This window comes from Protopterus annectens, chromosome 1.part1, assembly GCF_019279795.1.
Source record: "Protopterus annectens isolate FY-2018-M chromosome 1.part1, PAN1.0, whole genome shotgun sequence".
In the NCBI taxonomy this organism is placed as follows: domain Eukaryota; kingdom Metazoa; phylum Chordata; order Ceratodontiformes; family Protopteridae; genus Protopterus; species Protopterus annectens.
The window spans coordinates 1,877,750,523-1,877,774,698 of record NC_056726.1 but is presented as its reverse complement, the minus strand read 5'-3'; positions in this window follow the sequence as shown (position 1 = coordinate 1,877,774,698).

The window sequence follows — 24,176 nt, the reverse complement described above, 5'->3', positions numbered from 1 at the left end:
AATAGTGAAGGTAGCATTGCAGAAGATCTCCATCTTCTTATAAAGTTACTCACAATAATGAAAAGCAATTTCCACCCTGGTATGATATGATAGGGAGAGAGTTTATTTAAGACCACCTGACATCAATCCATTGCTACAACTTAGTGGAATAGCTACTACACCTGGACAAGGTAATGGAATTCAGAAATATTTTATGATTACCTGTAATCCAATGACCTCACCATATAGCCACTGAATTCTGTTGAAGTAAGACACCACCACAACACCACTTATATATTTTGGACATCATAATACATGCCTAGCAAGTAAAAAGTTTGCCATGTATGCATGATGATATCTGAAAATATGGGGGGGGCATAACAATCTGTGAGACTGCATTAACGAAATGTAACACAAATTCCCACAGAAAAGCTAATTTGAGTCATCCCCTGTATTCACAGAGGATGTCTTATGAAAAACAGTGAGTATGCCATGCCCTGCCCACAGGCAGCCCTATACTACACTAGTGTGCTAGTACTGGTAATATAAGTACCAGCCTTACTACCATGTAATCCCTGTAGTGCTGATGGTAGCATATATGTGGGAGCACCAGCTATGCCAGGAAGGTCCATTTTCTCAGACATTTTACACTGGCATTCAATGCCAACATAAAATTTTTAAGTCTGATGATGTAGTAAATTCAGCTGCCATTTGGAGTCAGGTACAAGGCTCCAGCAGTGTAGCTAGGATGGGACAAAGGGGGCAGTCCCCCAAGGAGCAGTGTTAGAGGGTGTGATCAGTCTTCAGTGCATTACCAACATCTGAACACCAGTACGGACTGCATTAACGCTGAAGCACTTTAGCGTCCCCATGTGTGGCAAGCATAAACACAAACAGTAGCAGACTTTTTTTTTACCTGCAACTTAAACTTGAGGAGGGGCACCAGAATAGCTAGCTGGCTACACCTCTGAAAGGCTCTGAAATTCCTCATTAGCCTATGTGGTTTTAGGAATCCTGGATCCTTTGTCTCAAAATCAAACATATTGCTACTGCTTGGGACAGCATACTACCCCAAGCATAACTTTATTTGGAATCCAGCCCAAGGTGTCCCTATCACTCAAAAGCAATCCTAATGATAATTATGAAACATAAGTAACACAAACATAGTCTAGCTAAAATAAATGAATGAATGTATAAATAAGGAAATGTAAAAATTAAACAACTATTTAGTAAACAAAAAATAAACTATACAAAACATTTAGATGGTAGCAAAAGAACTGGGAATAAAATAAGACAACCCAAAATAAATTGGCAAATGGATAATATATTAAAATGGTCATCTCAGGAATACTAAGAGATGATATTTAAAAAAATGATATTACTCTATCAAGACAAACCAAACTACAAGTCGTGCAGACTGAAATAACAAAAATAGTCAAGTTAAAGAAATAAAAATAATAAGCATTCACTATGAATAAAAGCAGTTCAAAGTGCTGAAATGAAAACAGTAGCCACTAAAAGAAATGAAAATGCTTAGAACAAAATAATAAGCAGCATTTTAAGCTTCTCATTATTTAATGTAACCTCTGGACTATACCCAATAACACTACACAGCATAGTCAAAGGCAAAAGAAATATGACTGAAAGCCGCAGATAATGCAAATAAAAAAGAAAACACTTTCAGTCTGTATGAGAAAGAAATAAGAGCCTTGGACAAAATATGCAGGAATCATGAAGAACAATAAAATGGGTCTATATCACCTGATTGAAAAACTGACACAGCGAAAGCCTTTTCACCAACCACTAAACATCAAACTTCCATTTCTGCGAACGGCCACTTCAGCGATTTTTTCCTAAGGGAAAAAATTGCTTGCCCAACTAAAAATGATACACAATTTCAAACCTTTCAAAGTGAGGGCTTCACCCCCCCCCCCACACACCACCCAATGTGGGGGCTGTGCCCCCCATACCACCCCTAACTAAATATACCAACTCTGAGATCACACTACAGTGGAGAAAAAGGCAAATTCACAATGATGGCCAAGCAATTTTTTCCCATAGGAAAAAAATCACTGAAGTGGCCGTTCACAGAGATGGAAGTTTGATGTTTAGTGGTCGGTGAAAAAGCATTCAATGTGTAGGTTTTTCAATCAGGTAATACAGACCCCAATAAAACAGCTTAGAAATTGTTTGATAATCTACATATGTAAGCTGCACCGTGGCACAAAGGGATAAAGCAAACTTTACCCCCCTCTCATCCCCTAGAGGGCCCATCTCTATACTGGAAGAATGCAAAGTTCCTATAATCACGGCTGCACAGGTAAAAAACACACTCTCCAAAACCAAGAACACAGCATCCATGGGACCTGACAATATCCCAGGCTGAGTTCTACATGAACTACAGAATGAACTGGCACCCTACCTAAGTACCATGTTCAATCATAGCCTCACCTCAGGCTTTGTACCCACTGAATGGCGCACCATGATGGTTATCCCACTCCATAAAGGGAGAGCCACAATGGACCCCGGGAACTACCACCCTATTAGCCTGATGAGCCTGGTCTGCAAGGCCATGGAACGTATCATCATGGAACTCATCAGCAAAGACATTGGTAATCTCCAAACTCTGGACCCTACCCAGTTTGGATTTGTAAAAGGCAGATCATGTCTCCTAAACCTGATTGACTTCTTTGAAGCAGTCACCAAAGCCATAGATGAGGGTAAAATGGTTCACACAGCTTATCTAGATCTCGCCAAGGCTTTCAACACCATCCCCCACTCTGGAATTATAGATAAGCTCATTAAACTAGGTATAAATCCCTATGTCACAAGATGGGTTGCCAACTGGCTCACGGAAAGAACCCACAATGTGAAAGTAGCAGACTCCAAATCCGACTTCAGACCAGTGACAAGTGGAGTACCACAGGGTTCAGTCCTGGGTCCTCTCCTGTTTGGTATCTACTTCTCTGAAGTGCAGGCTAACACAGAAGATCTTTGACTAACAAAGTTTGCAGATGACTGCAAACTAGGAGCCATAATCGAAACTCCTAACGATGTGGACAAACTACAAAAGGGCCTCACTGAGACAGATACCTGGTGTCAAAGCCATGGCCTAAAGCTCAATGCCAAAAAGTGTACTGTCATCCCCTTTGGTAAAAACTCTGTACCCATGAACTACCACATAGCATACTTAATGCCGAAAATGTGATAAGAGACCTTGGGACACAGGTGGACAGTAGTCTCTCCTTTGATAATCACATCAAAACAGTGGTCAGGAAATCCTTCTACGTGGCTCATCTCATCACAAGAGGATTGTCATCCAGAAAAAAAGAGGTCATTGTTCCCCTCTAGTCATCAGTCATTAGACCCATTATAGAGTACAATGCCCCTTTTGGTATGTACCTCACAAGACATCTACAACAACCGGAAAGACCACAGAAATACCTCACAAAGAGGATTACTGGCCTCAAACAGATGCCCTACGCAGACCGTCTCAAAAAACTACAGCTTTACTCCATCGCATATCGCCTACTCAGGGGTGATCTCTGCCTAACATACAAAGCTATGTCAAACCCAGAGCTGTTGGACATGCTCCACTTAAAGAAATCCCAATCCCTCCGAGCTACACGCTCTAGGGACCTAAACCTTGTCACCACAATAAACAGAACATGCTGGAGGGATAGATTCCTGTCCCAGAGACTTCCCATACTCTGGAACAGACTACCTATCTATGTCAAACAGAGCTCCTCATTAGCACTCTTCAAGAAAAATCTTGATGATTGGATGGGAAATGGGAAATTCACCCCAGGGATCACTTCTGTGGCTCTGCTCGACAGGGGCACAGGAAAATAATTTTCTTGGGTTGCGAAAGCCAAGGTACATTTTTTGGCTAGGCTTATATAGGCCCTAGGGCCAATAGCCTAGTACCTACCTATGAACCTATGAACCTTTGACTACATCACAGGTGACTTGAGGTCGAATAGTGGCTTAGATGTCTATAGGATATGGCAGGCACACTCATCACTTGGGGATTGGGGAGGAGGTGTCTCTGGCTGACCACATGGGTAATTCCTAGTGGAAGCACTAGATGTCTACCCTATGGAGCTTGAATCTATCGAGCCTGTATTGTCATGTGTAGTCATACTGTGAGCCAAGGGAAATTCAGCATACAAAGGCAAGCTTCCCCTCAGAGGTAAGCTATAGTGGAACTTAGACCTGCCACAGGAGAAGGAGTTGCTGTGCCAGGGATTGGGTAGACCACTCCACAGGACCAGCAAACATGGCCTCCTCATTACCTAATAGCTCTCACTGCCAGCAGATGAGCTAAAAAGGTATTCCCTGGGCAGGAATGAATGGGCCAGGTAGCTCTCGCCTCCCCAGAAATCCCCATTTCCCATGATTACAGAATGAATGGATTGATTTGGTGCAGGTAGAGAAGGCATCATGCCTGCTTCTGCAGGGATGAAAAACATAATCTACGTGTGTGGAGTTATCATTCAACTTGGTAGAGTCTCTCTTCTGAAGCAGTGGTAATCAATAAATATAGCCAAATGATGTTTGACTAAAAATAAGGTATTCATTTAGAAGGTTAATAATGTATATCCATTTGAAAGAAGTAAGCATGCAGATTAAAGTAGACTGGAATGTTGAGAAGCCATAGAACTACCAAAGTCAAGTTCTAGCACCAGGAATGCAGGACACACATTTTAACATTTTTTTATTTTATTATACTACTATTTTTATTTATTTATTTATCATTTGTTGACCAGGAAAGTCCGACTAGGTTCCACAGAGCCTGTTTTCAGCGGAGGCCCGGGGAGAAATGCTCCAGATGCATGTCTTTGGAATGTGGGAGGAAACCGGAGTACCCGGAGGAAACCCACGCGAACACAGGGAGAACATGCAAACTCCACACAGAAGGCACCCCAGCTGAGAATCGAACCGGTGAACCTCTTGCTGTGAGGCAACAACGTTAACGACTGCACCACTGCGCCACCTAGTACTAGTGGCTGTACATCGCAGGATGTGATATTGCAGAGTTTATGGCAGGTGAAAATAACATTGAAAATGATCTTTAAGCAAACCTGTACACTTTACTCATAAGGACAAATATAGTCAAGGCATCCATCCAGCCTCTCTGACCTTGCCATTACTCAGTCTGTGATTATCTCCTATCGGTTACCCAGGTTGCTATCATCCAGTATGGTCCAGTGTCTTTACCCTTCACTTATTCCATTGTCATCAAGTGTTCAATTCTCTGGTGGTCAACTGATCTTTCAGTAGTCAAATATGAATTTACAATGAGCAGGATGGATAATTGGTTATGACTGTATCAGACCAGCTGTCAGAAACAGAACCTATGGACAACCCAAAGAAAGCCACAAATTCTCCTAGCCATTCTCACAATACCATAAATATCTAGTGAATTTATTGTCAATGAGCATGCATATAGCAGTACTTAGTTGTGTATCTCTGGGTCACATATTTTCTCAGCTCTGAATAGGAGTCCCTCTATCTCTCCTCATGAATTTTTCTGTGGACAACATGATGTCTTTAGTATAGGAAAATATTTGTGTAACCTTTGCAGGCTAAATCTAATTGCGCTTGTGTGAGACTGCACACACTGACTTCTAAAACTTATCAAACACACCTGATGCCAAAGGCCCAATGGAAAAGGAAAGTTTCTTGCAGCCTTTAAGTGCATTTTAAGTGTAGTTATTTTTATTCCACAACCACTTCTGGTCATTAGGATAAGTATTTTTTATTGTATTCCTTCCAGTCATTCAGTGAGAATGACTGGTTATTTTTTAGCAAAGTACTGGAGGGTGATTGATCATGCAGGTTGATGCCTCATGCACAGTTTTGTTCATAGGTGTATTAAGTTCCTGCAGCTGCAAATATATGTGGACATATAATAAATTATGCAGGTCTTACCATTGGGTCATGAGTTCCATGGGCATACGGTAAAGAAAGCTGTTTAAGCAACATTCTTATATGTTGTACTAACAGAAAAATAAGCAAACCACAATTATTCTTTCCAATCCTATTTTCATTTTTTAAAAGATTAAAGAGAAAGAGTAACGTGGTCTGTTAGGGGAACAGAAGGAACAAGTCAATGACTGAAAAAAGTATCCATGACAGTCTGTTGGTGCAAAGGGATGTCCTCCTGAAACATGGGCCCTGGTTTGGCACCTATGTCTCTAATGGACACAGACAACCTGTAAATGTTTCATCTCCCAAGCCCCTGCTTACACTTATCAAGGGTATCAGAACTTGTCAGAGATGTGGGATGCATGGCTAGGCTTAAAAAGGCCCTTGTGGTTGTTAGCCTAGTAAACACGTATGAACTTATGGTATTTCAGTTAGCAACTTAGGAAGATCACTAACGTGTGAGTTGAGGGCTGAGCAGACAGAGGCCTTCTGTCCACTCTTGCTTGTAGGATTGAGCTTTGTGCACTGACAATTTACTCCCTGATGGAGACAAGGGACACAGCAAAAAAAGGCAAATTTGATGAGGGGGAGGGGGCATAAATAGATGTCCGGTAGATATCTTAGTGGAAGTGCATACATGCATTGAACTTATATCATTATATATTATGTACTTCAAGGGGTTTTAAAGTAGCAGAACCTCACTAAAGCAGTCTCCAGCTGTAGTGTTAGGCTTCAGGATTTTAGCCATCCATTTCTCACCACTCCCTAGGAGATCTTGTTTAAGAACAGAATTATGGACAACTTGCAGGGACCCAATTTCAGTGAAGGAGCAGGAACGGAAAAGTAGTTGAGCTACATACCCGCATAACGTATCTGCCATTATGCCAGAACTGGAAACTCTGCAAAATTTTTGGGAGAAGGCAACAGTTAATCTGGTAGGAATCTGAATGTATATCTACAGTGTCTACATAATGTATATTGAACTAAATTACAAGCATAGCTATGCTGAGGTACAGGGTTCTGTTTTTCATTGGTTCCTGCTGCTCTTCATAGCAGGCTAAACAGCTCTTACTAAAACTTATATGTACTAACAGAACTAATACACATTGCTTCTTGAAGAAATGAGAAAGAGTGCAACAGGTTTGTGCACACTGCTTTTAAAAATGAGAAATGGTGGTAGTGTAAGAGCTGCAAATGTTTATTCACACTAACGCACAACACCAAAAAAATGCACAGACCTTTTTTGTTTCTGTGAGACAGCTGGCTGAAGCACAGTGACAATGTTATACTGTAGGAGCAAAACTATACTTTTATCTGGATGGTGTCAATAAATTGACAAATAATTACATAATTAAGAGTTACATATTAAACAGTATGCAGATTCACCACTGAGCATCCCCCCCCCCTCACACACACACACACACACACACACACAAAAAAAAAGGAGTATCAGTATGTGAAGCTTGACTCCTTTTAATGAACTAGAGGATAAAATGTTATGGCAATATAGCAAAAAGCAGATATGCATTAAATCATAATGACTTGTACTGCTGTTAGGGGTCCAAATGACTTGAAGGCACATTGTTTTCTTTCCGTTCAGTTCACTGTACTTACAACTGGAATCTGCTGTCTCTTATTTGCAATTTAAATAGTTTCTCAAAGCAGTTCTTTTGCACAGCGGTAAATACAATTAGAAAGCAAAAACTCTTGGATCATTGGATGGAAAAATTAAAAGCTGTGACAAAGAAAATTGAAAGCAGATGTTTCCTGTATCTCGGCAAACAGAAGTACATCACACACAGGGATCTTTATAGTGTAGCACTTTGTGGATTATATAGTTGAATAAGATAACATGATTGGATTGAAGGGCCCGATGGAATACAGCTGGCTGTTACTCAACATCTGTAAAAGGAATTTATTAGGATGCAGATGCAGTATCACTGATGCTTCTTGTCATTCAGCTGCAGTCCAGGATCAAATACCAACATAGTAAATAAAGTGTGGGAATTCACTATACCGCAGGAACAAGAAAGAGCACTTCTGCACGTGTTAGCAAGTCGAGTAAAGAGAAAAGCACCTATAACTGCATAATGCAGAAAGTGGTTATACTGTATACAGCATTAGCATGTGTAGGGATGGTGTATGTAGCATTCTGCACCAAGGTTTACAAGGATTCTAGTTATAATTCATACCTAAATAAGGAAAACACACATACTGCCCAGCCCAGCAGTGTACAGGGATGAAGCCCTGGATATGATTCAGACTACCCATGTTCAGCTACAGGCATTGGCATTGGAGACGCTTGTTGTGGGAGGAGAGGAGTGATGTTTCATAACAGCTTGGCCATCTTGGTAAGAAGGGGATAGCTAAGCCTGATGCATAGATTGTCCATATATAGTTTGGATGACTTGCCCACAGTAATCAGCCTAGCCAGGAGGTCAACCTATAGGATAGCATGCATGCATGTAACAACTGTGGATAGGAGGGCATTAGGGACATCCACATGTCTGTCAGGCTGAGCCACTGAGGGAGTGGGATGATTATCTCAGCATCCATGGGACTAGACAACATCCCAGGCTGCGTTCCACATGAACTACAGAATGAACTGGCACCCCACCTAAGTACCATGTTCAGTCATAGCCTCACCTCAGTCTTTGTACCTGCTGAATGGCGCACCGCAACGGTTATCCCACTCCACAAGGGGGGAGCCACCACAGACCCCAGGAACTACCGCCCCATTAGCCTGACAAGCCTGGTCTGCAAGGCCATGGAACGTATCATCATGAAACTTATAAACAAAGACATTGGTAATCTCCAAACTCTGGATCTCACCCAGTTCGGGTTTGTAAAAGGCAGATCATGTCTCCTAAACCTGATAGACTTCTTTGAAGCAGTCATCAAAGCCGTAGACAAGGGTAAGGTGGTTCACACAGCCTATCTAGATCTTGCCAAGGCTTTCAACACCATCCCCCACTCTGGAATTATAGATAAACCTCACTAATCTAGGTATAAATCCCTATGTCACAAGATGGGTTGCCAAGTGGCTCACTGACAGAACCCACACTGTGAAAGTAGCAGATTCCAAATCCGACTTCAGACCAGTGACAAGTGGAGTACCACAGGGTTCAATCCTGGGTCCTCCCCTGTTTAGTATCTACTTCTCTAAAGGACAGGCTAACACAGAAGATCTTTGGCTAACGAAGTTCGCAGATGACTGCAAACTAGGAGCCATCATCAAAACTCCTAACGATGTGGACATCCTACAAAAGGGCCTCACTGAGACAAATGTCTGGTGTCAAAGCCATGGCCTCAAGCTCAATGCTAAAAAGTGCATTGTCATCCCCTTTGGCAAAAACTCTGTACCCATGAACTACAACATAGGTGGTAGCATACTTAACACTGAAAGTGTGATAAGAGACCTTGGGACACAGGTGGACAGTAGTCTCTCCTTTGATAATCACATCGCCACAGTAGTCAGGAAATCCTTCTACATGGCACACCTCATCACAAAAGGTTTCTCATCCAAAAAAAAAGAGGTCATTGTTCCCTTCTACTCATCATTCATTAGACCCATTATAGAGTACAACGCCCCTTCTGGTATGTACCTCACAAGACATCTACAACAACTGGAAAGGCCGCAGAAATACCTCACAAAGAGGATTACTGGCCTCAAACAGATGCCCTACACAGACCGTCTCAAAAAACTCCAGCTTTACTCCGTCGCATATCGCCTACTCAGAGGTGATCTCTGCCTAACATACAAAGCTATGTCAAACCCAGAGCTGTTGGACATACTCCACTGAAAGAAATCCCAATCCCTCCAAGCTACAAGCTCTAGGGACCTAAACCTTGTCACCACAATAAACAGAACATGCCGGAGGGATAGATTCCTGTCCCAGAGACTTCCCATACTCTGCAATAAACTACCTATCTATATCAAACAAAGCTCCTCATTAGCACTCTTCAAGAAAAATCTTGATGATTGGATGGGAAATAGGAAATTCACCCCGGGGATCACCTCTGTGGTTCTGCTCGACAGAGGCACAGGAAAATAATTTTCTTGGGTGGCAAAAGCCAGGGTACCTTTTTGGTTGGGCTTGTGTAGGCCCCAGGGCCGATAACCTAGTACCTACCTATGAACCTATTAGGCTTTAGCTCTGGTCAGGGAACAAATCAGCCACGGGGTTCTCGCCACTTTTGGAGGAAAAATGAGTCTAGTCTTCACTCTACAGGAAGAACAATTGGGTAAGATGGGTTCAGGCAAGGCAGCCAATGAGCAAGGTTGTGCAGATCATGGGGAAGAATAATACAAGTCAGGATAAGGATTCCTGGAGAATAAATGTTACACTGGAGTGACCTCACTTCTAATTTACAGTAGTATATTGTTAACTTTATACTACATTCCATATTACTGTCTCTCACTGACCATGACTACATGGACCTTTTGCTCTGCTTTTGCTGCTGTGTAGCAGTGTATGGTACTATAACAGAGAAACGCAGGACTCCCTGTAGTCTGTTAGATTCATTATGTTGCAGTTATCTGAATTTAAGTAATTAATATAGGGACTAGTATTTCATCCTAGTATGGCCATGTAGTAGAATCACTGACAGAGGAGGAATTCCTGCTACACTTACACCATAGGCTGGTATGAACAGAACTGCACAATTACTGACAGATGTAATCAGTATATACTTATAATTTTGTATGATGGCGTTCACTCATAGCACACACACACACACACACACACACACACACACACACACTATCCCCAGAGCATCCATGTTCTGCTTTAATGTACAGCCACAAATGATTATTCATTTCTGAGCATATGTAGTACATATCTGGTGCCATACATCTGTCATTTTATTTGTTCAATGTCCAACAAGATGCATGCATATGATGTCAAAGATTTCATTGTCCTACAAGATGCAGGCTTGTGACGTCATGGATTTCAGTGTCCTACAAGATGCATGCTTATGATGTCATAGATTTTAGTGACCTACAAGATGCATGCTTATGTTGTTATGGATTTCAGTGCTTCCTTTTCTGTAAGTGCTCCTGAGACTTCATTAATATATTTTATCCCACTAGAATTTTCTTAATGAATCCCATGCATAGTTCAGTCACCTCAGAAAACACAGATTTTTGCCAATATATCAGGAGTAAATGTTGTCTGCCCAGTGCCTTGTAAAATGCATAAGACATAGTGTTGTTTCAACCAAATTATGTCTCCTCTGCATCCTTCCCCTCCCCCACTAGAATTGTATTATGTCTGTTCCATTAATTCTTAAAGTTGTCACATTTCTCTGATTTCATTACTTGCTCATGAAGGCTGTTCAGTGTATCCATGACCATTATATTTAAAGATAAGTATTGCATTAGATTATTTCTGCACTACCTTTGCTATGTCTTTAAGCTATGTGTCTGTCCCCCACCCAGAAGTTTTAATATATTTTTTCTCCCAAAATATGCTGCCTTCTTGGTCTTTGATAATTCCCTTGATGCAGATGAAGTTGTTTATCATGTTGTCCATCATAATCATTTCCTTCCCTGTATGAACATCAGCCCTGGGATTCAGAAAGACTTACCATAATTTGTAAGCTTTACCTCCAAAGGTTTTCGCATCACAGTAACCTTGTCTGATTGACGCACCACTCTTCTGATGTGTCTTCTAGAGTATTTTGTCACTTTTGCTGGCTTTCCAAATACAATTCAACCAGTATATGCTGTTTCTAATAGTGAATCTCTAAAAGTGTATATAGTAGTACATATGTGAACTACCAACAGTCTGTACAAATAACAAGTAAAGATATTTCCTCAACCATCCTTACTGCCTTCTAAAGCTGACAGACTACTTTTAGATAAATTGCCATTACTATCCCATGTTACTTGTTGCTGAGTGTATGTCATTCCCAGTTCCATAATCTTTCCTTCAGTGTCATGTAACTGTATTGTTTTATACTTCTTTGTAGATCATCTTAACCACCACAAGTATGGCCATTCCTCAGGCCTACAAAGTCCCTTCTTATCCTGTCCTCCTTGCCTTATATAATATCAAGTACTGTGTAGCTCCGTATGCTCTCTACAAAGAGTGTACTTAGTAATCTCTCCATAATGTTACTTCTATAAATACTGAATTGCACTCATACCAGTGCTGAAGCACTTATAATCAAGGTCACCAAGTTTACTTTTTTTCTAGGAAAATGCCTTAAAATTACATATTTTAGACAGTTTTGATGGAAGATTGTATTGCATGTTAGAATGCACATTAATCATAACTTACACTCCTTATATTCATTACTTTTAAAACTGTCAGTTAACTTTGTTCAGAGTTCCATACTTAAAACATGTTTTAATTTTTGCTTATATATAGATCAACTAAAAATTTTAATGGCATCACATTAATGATTGGAAATTATATTTAATAATCACTTGTATAATTATTGGAATCTGAGCTTATGAAATTGGAAGTTTATCTTTTTTAGCAACCATAACAATCAATGTTTCTGATTATAGTTTGCCATTCTTCACTGTAGATTTATTTTATTTTAAGTGACTGTGTCCATTTGTGCTGCCACATTTTTAATGCAAGCTACCACTCTAAGGCTGATGAATACTATATTAGTCATGTACTCATAATAATCTTATGATGTGATCTTTAGGGGATAAAACTGGGAGCCATGACTGACTCTCCGGCTGACACGGACATCCTCCAAAAAGGCCTTACTGAGACAGACACCTGCTGTCAAAGTCATGGCCTCAAGCTAAATGCCAAAAAATGCATAGTCATCCCATTTGGGAAAAACAAAACACCCACAAATTACCACATAGGCAGCAGCCCCCTTAATACAGAAGAGGTAATAAGAGATGATCTGGAGACCCAGGTAGATAGTAATCTCTCCTTTGACAATCACATTGCCAAAGTAGTTAGAAAATCCTTCTATGTGGCCCATCTAATTACTAAGGGGTTCGCATCTAGAAATAAAGAGGTTATAGTGCCCCTCTACTCGTCACTCATCAGACCCATCATAGAGTACAATGCCCCATTTGGGATGTACCTCACAAGACACTTCCAACAGCTTGAAAGACCACAAAAGCACCTCACCAAGAGGATTACTGGCCTCAAACATATGTCCTATGCAGCCCGACTGAAAAAACTCCGGCTGTACTCAGTGGCATATTGTTTACTCAGAGGTGATCTCTGCCTGACTTACAAAGCCATGTCCAACTCAGAATTGATGGACATGCTCCACCTAAAGAAATCCAAGTCACTGCGAGCCACGCGCTCTAGTGAGCTAAACCTCACCACAACAATAAATAGAACATGCTGGAGGGATAGATTCCTGTCACAGAGACTCCCCATGCTTTGGAACAAAATTCCTAACTACATTAGGCAGAGCCCCTCACTAACACTCTTCAAGAGAAGCCTTGACGAGTGGATGGGTAACAGAAAGTACACCCCTGGGACACTTCATTGGCTCTGCTTGACAGAGGCTCAGTTAATTAATCAATGGGGTGGCGAAAGCCGACACACTCTGGCTAGGCTTTTAAATGCCCTTGGGCAGATAGCCTAGTACCTACCTATGAACATATGATACCCCCAAGTCCTATATATGTGCCGGACTTCCATCTCTACCCCATTAGCTCATTTCTCACTAGCACCCTACATTATTCTCATGTAAGGGGGTGTCCTCCTCCTCCAAAGGAAATATAACTCATGGGCAGCAGTCTTTTTACTATGAGCCAGACAGGTGAAGGGGTTATCATATGTAGTAAACATCTTGATTTTTTAAGGTGTACTCACCCCTTCCCCACGTTCAAGACTAAGTACACTTAATGAGGGTTATTACACTGAGATTTTTTTTCCTAAACTACCCACAATCAGTGCTTATGCACATGCTGGAAACTTCTGAACCAGTGAAATGGTTGATCCTCTACTTCCGGGGGCTAGCCCTTTGACCTTTATCAAGGGGAGAGTCTTCTGAGGATTATCTCCTCTTCATCCCTCATTATACCTGCTAAAAGGAAAATCGGGTACTGTCCCCTCAGTGCTTCACTTTCTGTAGTCTTCTAACTATGATTCTGTTAATTTAACTAGCTCACTAGTGCCATACATGGGAATTATCCTAGTTATACCAATCAGCTGGAATATGTATTTATCATTTGTTAGGAATTTTGTCACGCCTTGCTAAAAAAAAACAAGTTTACCACATTCACAGCCCTTCCCCTGACCTAATTCTCTAATTGTTTGGCCACTCATTCAAAGAAATTAATTAGGCCTTTTCTTAAAAATGTCTATTGCGTAATCCATTTTGGTACCTTTGGTTTTTATTTCTATAAAGAAAACAAAAACGAATGCCAACATACCTGGGGGGGGGGGTTAATAAATGAGCAGACTGTAAAAAAGAGAGAGAGACATGTCTCTCTACATTTTATTTTCTTGTTTTGTGTTGTGAAAAAAATTGGTTATGTGCTTGACATGAAATCTAGCAGATTTGTTTAACATGACTATCCTACTATGAATCCCAAGTTGCCTTTCATCTTTATCTGGCCTCATTTAATAATTACTAACTCTAGAACTGTTGAACTGCTTCTGTTATTCTTCCTACTACTGAGTTCAAATAAACTAGTGATTTTTTTTTGTTTTGTTTTTGCTCTACTTTTTTTGTGAAATGAAATCACATCTGACGTCTTCTGTTTCTCAGATACTACACTATGCTCCCTGTATTTTTTAAAAAAAGTAATTCCTAATGTCACTGGTTCTTCATGATTCTTCTTTAAGAATTCTAGAGTGGGTTCTATCTGGTCCCGTTGCTTTACTCTCCTCCATTTGCAAGAGTTCTTATAGAACTCTCTATTTCTGTGAAAGCCTTGCATAAAACTTGCTGTCTGTATTTTTCTTCTCTGTCAGTGCTAATGAGGCAGAAAATGCGGCCTGATTATCAAGCAAAAGACTGGGGTTTAAGAAGAGAGTTTAACATTTGAGAAGCTGGTAGGGGAAGATAGGAATAAGCAGCTAATGGTTATCTCTCATACCTCAGTGAGAGGAATGGAAGTTGTTCACCATAGTAGCTTCCTCTGGTGAAAACCAGATGGCCAGTCATGGCTACATAAGATATAAAAGACAGCAAATGGTAAAATGACATCATAGGTGTTCAAGAGCCATTTGCGCCACTGTCCACAGGCACTGCATATTCAGCATGCAGGTACAGACTATGGTTGAGAAATAAAAATTAAAATAATCCTGGTCACTTGTGAAGGAGGAGGAGGTGAGTCACATAATGCTTGGCTCCTGACTCCCACTACACTGGTAATTAAGTGACCACACTGAAAGGGTAATCCCCTGCAAAAAAGAAGCTCCCAAAACCCTACAGGGTTATAAGTAGAGTTGTACTGGGTAGATCAGGACAGAGACTTAATTAATGGTGCACTTGAGGGGGAGGGGCTAGATGATCAAGCTGGTGAAGGCAAAAATAATATTTCTCTTTAGGTTCTTCAGTCTTTCCTATTGTGAATGTTAAACAAGTACACCTCCTATCTCTGCTTTTTTACTGCCAGCTCTTAAGAACATTTTTATTCTTTAGCGAGCTTTAGCATGCTTCCCTGGTTTGGTTTGATTTCTGCACTCTGTCCTCCATATTTACTTAAAATTCTCTAGCATCTCTATCTCCCTGTTCACCTGTTGTGTCACCTTACAAGTCTTGAGCCTTCATTGCTGTGCTGTTGATGGTTGACTATATTATCTATTTACTCTGCCTGGGGTGGGCAGAGGTCAGTCTTGCTCCGGAACAGATGTCTGTCTAAGATCCAGACTTGGATGGCTGTGAGGTACCTCAGATTAAATCCAACATGGGTTAAGAGTTAGCCTAGTGACAATCCTAGGCATCTGTAGGGTGGGAAACAACTCAGTGCCCTCAGTTCAGGTGCAAAACCTTGGAGTGAGCTTTGACACAGATTTGTTTTTGAAATAGCAATTCTTTGCCATATATAAGACAGAATGTCATCACCTGCATAATATCACTAAGCTGAAATGCATGATTATGAAAAGATACCTGTCTGGGCGTTTATTAGTGTACAAAGATACAAATGTAGCTAACCTTGAAAACCAATATTATCATGTCTAAAAGTAAACCACATAGCAAACACTCTGCATGTTTACACACACTGTAAATTGTGTATGAATAAATGTGCTGATTTGACACTCCAACTCATACCTCTCAATCTGGAGACATCAAAAATCTGGACAAAGGCCCATGAAAAGTAGGTACAACTGGCCAAATATTTGGGTGCTGATTAACATAAAATTTGCATACATAATTAGGTAACCCCTGCCCACCCCAATGCAATTGTGGGATACCAACATTCAAACGTAGAAACTGAAGAACAGACAAAAATATTAAACACAAAATATACCCAGAACAATGGTGTTTTATTTATATTAACATTTGAGCTTGTATCAAACGTTGAACTTGTATAAAACTAAGATGCAGTTTTCTTTCATAAAAATAAAATTAACTGCAGCCATCATTAATACAGTGGGTCAAGTGGTCTCTGAACAGTAAATCAGATGGCAGAAACACTTTAGCAATGTAGTAACAACAAGGCCCCTGTATAAAACAAAAAATTATTTTAACCAAACAATACAAATGAATATAGCACTTAAAAACTGTATTAATTCACTAGTAGGATACCACAACTAAGGCAAATACTTCTTTAATGCCAAGGAGACTGGAGTGTGTGTGTGTGTGTGTGTGTGTGTGTGTGTGTGTGTGTGTGTGTGTGTGTGTGTGTGTGTGTGTGTGTGTGTGTGTGTGTGTGTGTGTGTCCCCAATCTGAGACCCCTCAAAGATCTTACAGTATTGAAATCAGGAGAACAGTGGATAAAAGGACACACAAAAGCAAATAGCCAGGTTCAATAAAGCCTACACTGTGTACACTAACCCCCCAGATTCTCTATGCCTTGAATGGCATGCAAGATCAGTGCGGGAGCTTTAGCAGGCAATATTTCTGCCGTGTGATCCAGGAACAGCCTGCAGGGGCGTGCACGAGTGCTTCTGCACTAGTTCTGCACGGACTAAGCCCCTGTATGCAAATCACCCCATTTGCAGGAGAAATCCATGCAAATGAGGTGAATTTGCGATCCAGGAAGCTTGCAACCGGCTGTGCAGGACTAGTGCAATCTGCAAAAATGTACTCGGTTAGTAACCGAGTACATTTCTGCAAAATCCAAAACGGAGCTGTGACAGCTCCAAATAAAGGCCGCATATCAGTTAGGAATCATGCCAATGGCCAAGTATAAGGCCGGCATTGCAAACAGCCAAAAATGTAAAAAAAAATCAACTTTTATTTTTTTTTAGCAAATCTCGGCTGTTTAAGCATGGGGCAGAGGAGCGCAAATGGGATTGGGGGGAAAATAACAAAATAAACCCAAATTAAGCATTCTAACTAAAATCACTATTCTGCCATGCAAGTCAATGGCAGACAGAAGACAACATGGCCAGTGAGTTGTGGTTGCTAAGGGGGGAGGCTCAGTGTGAGACATGTAACTATGCATTAGCAGGCAATCCTATGCAAATGAGGGGAATGATACTGAATCCCAGTTTTCCCCAGCATGCTAGTCAGGTCCCAACAGTGTTAGAGTAGGAATAGCTTGGTGCAAGCCTAGGAGTTAGGTGACATCATGGGGGGGTGTCAGCCATACTGTAAGCAGATTGGAGCCCTGTGGCTTGGGTTTGCTCACAGCTAAGCTAGGGGGGTGTCTGAATATTCCTAGCACTCTTTACACTGTCTAAGCGGGTGTGCACGCTGCGCACCGAGTTTTAAAGAAAGAAAAATAAGTTAAACCAGGAAATAGCAGCACTGTGCACATTTGTGCACTCTGTTTGCACGGTGTGCCCCCAGGCTTAAACAGGAAGACAACGGGAAGGGAAAACAGAAGTAGGAAGACAGTAGGAAGATAATCAAGGAGAACCAGCATAGCTGGCAGGTGAAATGTATCAGAATCAGCCAATTACAGAGGCAGCAGGCCAGCCCAGCCCAGAACACAACTATAAACTATGCAGAACTTCCCCTCTGGTTTTTCCCACACTCTAGACCACCGGTGTAAACAAGCGGGGAACTTTTAACACTCACAACAGCAAAATGATAGGGGCTGCAACAGCTATCATACAACTTGTGGAAGAGGCTGATGGTGATGAAGATGTGAATGCTGTCAACCAACCCACAGTGAGGAGACGGAGAAGAGTGTACAGACCCAGGGTAACCTACCAGGGGCTACATAAGCTGGAGATAGTGGAGCACTATAGGGTGGACAGGGACCTCCTACAGCAAATTGTTGAGCTGTGCCGGCCACACCTCACACACAGACCTAACAGAGGGGAACCCATCCCCAGTGGATACCAAGGTATGTGTAGGCCTAAGAATACTAGCTACAGGTAACTTCCAAAGGCCAACTGGGGATATGATGGGGATCTCACAGGCATCAGTATCCAGTGTACTCCACCAGTTCCTGGATGCCATGTCAGCACAGGTCGGTGAGCACGTATAATTCCCCAACACCCGTGAGGCATTGGCCAGCAATATGCAACTGATCCACCAAATAGCAGAATATGATGAGGTAGACTGCATGCACATATGCATCAAAGCACCACTCGGTGAGTGAGGTAGGGTCTACATCAACTGCAAGGGCTTCCCCTCCATCAACTGCCAGGTCATGTGCGTTGCCCAGGGCATAATAATGAATGTGTGTGCTGGCTGCCCTGGAAGCTATCATGATTCCCACATCTGGCATCTGACACAGCTGTACCAGAGATTTGCCAATGAGAACATCCCTCAGGGTCACCTAGTGGGGGATGCTGGATATGCACTGGAGCCGTGGCTGATGACTCCCATCAGAAATGCACACACACCTAAACAAGAACTCCATAATAAGGCACACACACACACACCAGAATTATAGTAGACCATGTGTTTGGGATGATCAAGTCATGGTTCCGGTGCCTGGACACATCTGGTGGAGCCTTGCAGTACTCACCAGCTACATGTACCCAAATTGTCCTCGTATGTGCCATGCTACACAATATGATCCTGTGGAAACAGCTGCAGCAGGAACAGCATGGGGCAGGGCCACACAGCCCCCCAACATTGCCAAGGCCTTCACAGGCACAGACTGATTCACAGGAGGAACAACCTGAGCCTGCCCCAGTAGGCAGAAGGAGGCATGCCCAGTATGCCCTGGCCTTGGCAAAGAGGCAACGCATAACACATACACTGACGCAGGAGGGACCCAAGGAATAGCACCGCTCTCTGACTCTCACGTACAGTAAAAGGGATGCCAAACATTACAGTGCCTGTGCTCAACCATATTTAGGGAGTGTATTATGTGCATCCGACATAGGCAGACCTGCAGCACCACCCACAATACTGAGACACCCACAAGGTAAGCGACTCACACATGCCAGTCAGGAGGGTTAACATACCCAACAACAGTCACAGCCAGCAGGACAGGTATAAACAAACACAAACAAAGGCTGTGCTATGGCCTCTAAATGATGCCTATGGGTAACCCCCCCCAAGACATACACAGACAGACTACAGCAGGTCAGGCTGTGGGACGTTAGTTCTGAAGGAATGGAAGTCAGAAACTAATATGTAGGTAAATCAAAGCTAAGATCTGTAGTACACTGGTATGCCTCTAGCCAGCATGATAGGTAAGAATACAGAATGAAATGGAGTACCAGACATACCAGTACAGTCATAGCAAATGTGTACAAGTGTCAGGTGTGCCCCCCATCCTATGTAGAAATGTAGTAACAGTCAGGTGTGCCCCCCAATCATGTGTAGAAATGTAGAAATAGTCAGGTGTGCCCCCCATCCTATGTAGAAATGTAGTAATAGTCAGGTGTGCCCCCCCAATCATGTGTAGAAATGTAGAAATAGTCAGGTGTGCTCCCCCCATCCTATGTAGAAATGTAGTAACAGTCAATGCCAAATAATTAACGGATACCCTGCAGAAACAGTATGCTACATGTAGGTGTACAACATAATGGTTGGCACTGCAGTACAAACTAGCTGGACTCAATCCACACATTCAATACAGATGGGCATACTGGGCATGCTCACACACAGAGAAATGAAGGCAATGTCAGTCATCAACATACTGAAAGGTCATACTGGGCATGCTCACACACTTAAACACATGAAGGTCGTGTCTGCAAACACCAGTGGACCAGACATATCTGGCAGTCACAGATGTTAGGGCAGACACTCCTCAGTATGCACCACACATGCTTTGCACACAAAGTGGATAGGAATACGGACATATATCTAAGGACAACACACTATAATAAGCCAAAGGTAGACGTACATAGATGTATGGAAGAGGGCAGATGTTAGTGCAGACACTCCTCAGTATGCATCACAAATGCTTTGCACACACAGTGGATAGGAATACGGACATATATCTAAGGACAACACACTATAATAAACCAAAGGTAGATGTACATAGATGTGTGGAAGAGGGTGACTGTGACAAGGAGCCATCCTGGCTTGTCCCACCCAGCATACAGCCAAAGTGCCATAACCACAAGAGGTTCAGATATCACTCACTGTAGATACTAGCTACCAGTATCTGTCAGCATTACAGACTATGTGGTTCACATGCTAGCTGTGCAACATGACTATACAAGGAAGTAGTCATCTAGCAGCTGTATACACGTACCTGTGAAATATGACCCTGCGTGTGCCCGCATGTGGTGTGTCAACCTCTACATGAATGGATTATGGCCCATGCACACACACTGCCCTCCCCATAGCCCTACTATGATAAGCCTGCTGAAGTCATCCACTGTGAAATACACCTTTGGGAGAGTTGTAGCCCAGTAATCCCCATGGTGCATCCCATAACTGTGTACTTCTGTAGTGTGATAAACTAGTTAGGTAGGAGTTCTAATCCCAGACATGGCAAATGTGTGTGGGTCTGTCTGTGTAGACAGCAATGCTTTTTAGGGTAGTCACACTCCCTACAACTCAAATGCTCTACTTTGGTAAGACTGCTGATGTCATCCACTTAGAAATACATCTCAGGTAAGGTTGTAGCCCAGTAATCTCCATAGCATGCCCTATAACTGGGTACTGCTGTAGTGTGATAAATTAGTTAGGTAGGAGTTCTAATCCCAGACTTGGCAAGTGTGTGTGTGTGTGTGTGTGTGTGTGTGTGTGTGTGTGTGTGTGTGTGTGTGTGTGTGTGTGTGTGTGTGTGTGTGTGTGTGTGTGTGTGTGTGTGTGTGTGTGTGTCTGACTCTGTCTGTGTAGACAGCAATGCTTTTAGGGTAGTCACACTCCCTACAATTCCAATGCTCTACTTTGGCAAGGCTGATGATGTCATCCACCTAGAAATACACCTCTGGGAAGGTTGTAGCCCAGTAATCTCTGTAGCATGTCCTATAACTGCATACTGTTGTAGTGTGATAACATAGACAGGTAGGAGTTCTAATCCCGGACTTGGCAAGTGTGTGTGTGTGTTTGTGTGTGTGTCTATCTGACTCTGTGTGTGTAGACAGCAATGCTTTTTAGGGTAGTCACACTCCCTACAATTCAAATGCTCTACTTTGGCAAGGCTGCTGATGTCATCCACCTAGAAATGCACCTCTGGGAAGGTTGTAGCCCAGTAATCTCCATAGCATGTCCTATAACTGCGTACCACTGTAGTGTGATAGAATAGTTAGGTAGGAGTTCTACTCCCAGACTTGGCAATTGTGTGTGTTCCTGTGTGTGTGTGTGTGTGTGTGTGTGTGTGTGTGTGTGTGTGTGTGTGTGTGTGTGTGTGTGTGTGTGTGTGTGTTTCTATGTTTGTGTAGGGAGCAATGCATTTTAGGCTAGTCACAGTCACTACAATTCATATGTCCTACTTTGGCAATCCTGCTGATGTCATTCACTGTGAAATACACTTTTGGGGAAGGGGCACTCCAGTAATCCCCGTGGTGCATCCTATAACAGCATCATGCTGTAATGTGATATAGACATCTGGTAAGGATTTTATCCCAACACATGTCAGCTGTGGATGTTTTGTGTGTGTTTTCTATGTTTGTGTAGGGAGCAATGCATTTTAGGCTAGTCACACTCATTACAATTCCAATGCCCTACTTTGGCATCCCTGCTGATGTAATTCACTGTGAAATACACCTTTGGGGAAGGAGAACTCCAGTAATCTCCATGGCACATCCTATAACGACATAGTACTATAGTGTAATATACTAGTTGGGTAGGAGTTCTAATCCCAGACATGACAGGTCTGTGTTTTGTCATTTGTATCCTGTGTGGTGGTGGTTGTGAGTGTGTAACAAGTGGTCTGAATGTGGAGCGGGTTTTGCAAACTTATTATATGGTGGGCCACATATATATCACAATGTCCACCATACAGGAATAACAGTTGTGAAATAGCCAAGAGGCCGGGGTGCAAATCCATACCCCTAAATGTGACATCAATGCCAACTAAACAATGTTAGCAACCCCAGTATTACCTACGGTACACTCTCAACCCATGTCTCATACACACACACACTTGCCTGGGCAACAGCCAAACAGCCGCTATGTTGGTAGTACCCTGCATATTGCCCACTGATAGTAACCATGGAGGGCATGGCACTCTGTCCATCAGTCCAATTGGCATGTAAATGCCGACAGTGCACCTCCCCCATGTTCCCCACTGGACACCTGTGGTGCCATCAAATGTGACCCACAAAGGGCATAACATGCCTGAAACATAAGCCCTTTATGGACAGATACCACTGACACCAGGGAATACCAGTATCATGCTATCAATGTAGGTGCAGGGCCAACCTGCTGTCCATGAACAGTTCCCGCCACATCGCCACATGATGCCAGGACTGGCACATCTGATGATAATGATCTATGTACACAACATGGGCCAGACACCCTACATGTCACTGTACATGCATGTGGGAGGTGTGCACATCCCAGACACTGTCCATATCATGGACGAAGGAACACATACATGGCAAGCAATGCACAGTGTTGGCCACACACAATAGTCACACCCAGGTGACTGGATGGTGAATACAATACCCACCTGTGTGGGCAACTCCAGACATTACACCCCTGAGCCACAATGCAGACCATTGTCATGTGGCATTATGTCAAGGTATACCCATCACCTAGCCTTGTATAGCTGTCTGGCACCATCAACCACAACACACCCATGAAGCAGTGCATACATGCATGTCAGTACTGGCACCCATGTCTGTGTGTGTGGTGTATGATGGGTATGACCACATTCACACTCACTATAACCCCCATTGGCATACTGAAGCATGCTGTCTGATGTCAGACACCTCCACATACCCTTTGCACATATAACTTCCGTATGATCCCTGTGGTGCATGTGATACCTGCACAGTACTGTGTTGTGGCAATCCCACTAGTGATGAGTTGTATGATTGCATGTGGAACAGCTGTGGTAACTTTCCCATAGCCAGTTGCATGGAAACACACACCAATATCTAGGAACATCACGTTGGCATTGGGCCTTTCATTAAATGTGAGCAGGAACTCAATCTGTTGTTTGTAAAACAGCATCTCAGATGGATTAGGGTTTACCTCTAACAACATACACTGTGGAAACAGGCCAACACACAGGAGGGGGATGTGCCTGATCTGACTACAGACTAAGTGCTGCTATATTGCATTTGGAGTAATGTTGGTTTAACAGGGTGTGTGTGGTTATGGCTGTCCTACATGTTTACATGCCTGCCATGTCAGTGCTATATTTATGAGGGAACACCCATCTGTAGGGCCATCTGCAGACTGGCCAGTGTGCAATGCCTTTTGTTTCAGGTGTTACCCACAGAGCACCTATCTGTGAACTGCAGAAGGTAGTGTGAGAATTGCAGTCTGTAGATGGTGACAGCCATGAGAGTTACTGACTTCTTATCCCTCATAGGACATATGGTGCAACAAACCCTGTTACAACAGTAAATGTATGAGGTTATCACAGCAACATGTCAATACTGGCCCTGTGTATGTGCCTCCAGCCACAAACATGGCAACCTTTGTACATATGTAATGCAGTAAGGGGTGCATATGTACTGTACACCATAATTACTGACATCATATCTAATAACAAGCCAGTGAGATATTAGACTGCTACACATGTAATGTATAGTAGGGGTTATATTTGATGACATAACATGGACATTCTGTGGTTGTGTGTACAGTACTGAGGTCTGTGTACTTATGGTGATTGTCG